Consider the following 2545-nt stretch of genomic DNA (forward strand, 5'->3'; position numbering starts at 1 on the left):
ATTGATAGGGAACGTTGCCACAACCGTTGTAAATTGTATTTACTCTCACTACCTATATGAACATATTAAACGCGTGCAAAAACCAAATACAAACGTATTGGCAGTGTGATATAATAATTATTTTCAAAAGGGGTATACTCTAATTTCGTCAATTGAATAATAGATAGACATAATATTGAGTGGGTAGTAATAAAAGAGTTAAAAAAAAACTCTTTATACCGTCAAACACTAAAACGCGGTTTCCTTGTCCGGTAGCACTGCAGCGGCTATAAACGACGACAGACACGGTCGGAGAGGGCCGCACAACGCGTAGTCGCACGGTGCACACACAAACACACATTTATAATATATATTAATAATAATTTCGAGTACTTTGAAGTTGTGAAATATTTCACGCTTAGTGATCGTTCTATCGCGTTGGGGAATAGAAACGTAATGACGGATGACCGCCGAACGAACCGTGACGAGCTGAAATTAATGACCAACGAGACACTTCAGCTGATGTGTTGCATCGTGGAACAGTACGTTTTATAAACACAAACGCAATAATAATAATCATAGTAATAATAACGCAACACCACAATCTTATAGAGGTACTTCTCGAAACAATAAGCCGGACGGACTAGACTGTGGATAATGTGAGTGTAATAATATTATTATTGATCGTAAGCCAAGGGAGTCGTTATATTAATATTATACAATACAACACAATATTATATAGGTATTGAACTATTGCTTCCGGTAATGATACTAAGCCCAAGTATTTTAAATATATATTAATACTAGCTGATCCCGTGCACTTCGTTACCCGTTAAATGTACAAGCTGTGGAGGGTATACCATCGCTGGATGATTTCCCTCATCTTGTGCTTCATGTGTTATTTTTATTATGTATATAGTGTTATGCCAGTCATCTATTTTACTTATTGTGTCATATAATACAGATTGTAAATTTTCTAAAATAAAAAAAAAAATGTACAAACTGTAGGTATATGACTCAAACTTTGTACAATGTGTTATTTAATATTCGGTGTATCCTTAGATCGCGGTAGATCGCGGACCCCGTGCTGTTTGTACGTAAGTGTATGATTTAACTCTAAAGTTTCAAAGTTATACCAAATTTTTCGTTTTTAATTAATTCCACCTACGGTGGATTAATATAATTAATTAATACAAAATTCTAACCTAACCTAACCGTACTAAAAATTGATGAATAAAAAAAAACCAAATTTAACACTTTTTAAATTAGCTTATCTTCTTCCCAGAGGTCTAATCTACACACAAATATTCATTTATATATATATATATAGATAAAAAATAATAATACAAATCAACAAACATGCCCGATTAACCAATATCAACCAATATATTAAATACACTTTTATTATTTTTATTTTTATTTTTTTCTGGACAACCCTTATCACTTAATAGGATATGAAAAATAGATAGTAGTCGATTCTCAGACCAGCTGAATATGAATATAAAATTTCATAAAAATCGGTCAAGCCGTTTCGGAGGAGTATGCTAACTAACATTGTGACACGACAATTTTATATATTAGACTAGCTGATCCCATGCACTTCGTTACCCGTTAAATGTACAAACTGTATATGACTCAAACCGTGTTAAATGCGTTATTTAATATTCGGTATGTAATGTTCTAGATTTATCTTAACTTTTCTGTTGCCCAGGATAAAAATTCTGATTCACAGCAGTACGTTCTCAGGAAGGCAATCTACCTGCGGTAGATCGCGGGCCTCGTGCTGTTTGTACGTAAATGTATGATTTAACTCTATAATATCAAAGTTATACCAAGTTTGTCGTTTTTACTTAATTCCACCTACGATGGATTAATATAATCAATTAATACAAAAACCTAATCTTACGTACATTTTTTAAATTAGCCTATCTTTTTCCCAGTGGTTTAATCTACCCACAAACATTCATATAGGTATCTATATAATATATATTGACAAAAAATAATAATCAACAAACATGCCCGATTAACCAATAGCAACCAATATATAATACACTATTATTTTTTTAATAATAATATTATTTTTTTTATACATATATAACCAATAGCAACCATTTATAAACAAATATTTCTATCATAAATAATAATATTTTTATTTTATTTTTTTCTGGACAACCCTTATCACTTAGGGGTATGAAAAATAGATGTTGGCCGATTCTCATACCTACTGAATATGCATAAAAAATTTCATAAAAATCGGTCAAGCCGTTTCGGATGAGGATCGAGACTAACATTGTGACACGAGAATTTTATATATTAGATGAATAGCTCAATATAGAGCCAACAATTATATTTTATTTAGAGAATCATTATAATATAATGATATATATTATATTATATTTGTTGAAAATGTCAATTCTCTACTGTTTTACATTTTCAAATTACAGCAAGAAATAAAATCAATTTTATCTAATAGTATTCCTGTCTTCTGTTATTTTTTTTGAAAAAGTAGATCGATGTATTTTTACGGATTTTAAGAGGACGTGATACCCGCATGTGTTGTCTCCGT

The 2545-nt window shown here is 31.1% G+C and overlaps 1 protein-coding gene across 1 annotated transcript in view; it reads left to right on the plus strand.

The window, feature by feature from the left end:
- Window positions 1-437: 437 nt before the first annotated feature.
- Window positions 438-2545, plus strand: part of LOC100160724 (glyoxylate reductase/hydroxypyruvate reductase) — a 30025-nt gene continuing 27917 nt past the window's right edge. The window contains exon 1 of the mRNA XM_029486959.1: window positions 438-638. The gene's annotated coding sequence lies outside the window, so the exon portion shown is untranslated. The remainder of the gene's footprint in view (window positions 639-2545) is intronic.

Source organism: Acyrthosiphon pisum, chromosome A1 (genome assembly GCF_005508785.2).
Source record: "Acyrthosiphon pisum isolate AL4f chromosome A1, pea_aphid_22Mar2018_4r6ur, whole genome shotgun sequence".
NCBI classification, from domain to species: Eukaryota; Metazoa; Arthropoda; class Insecta; order Hemiptera; family Aphididae; genus Acyrthosiphon; species Acyrthosiphon pisum.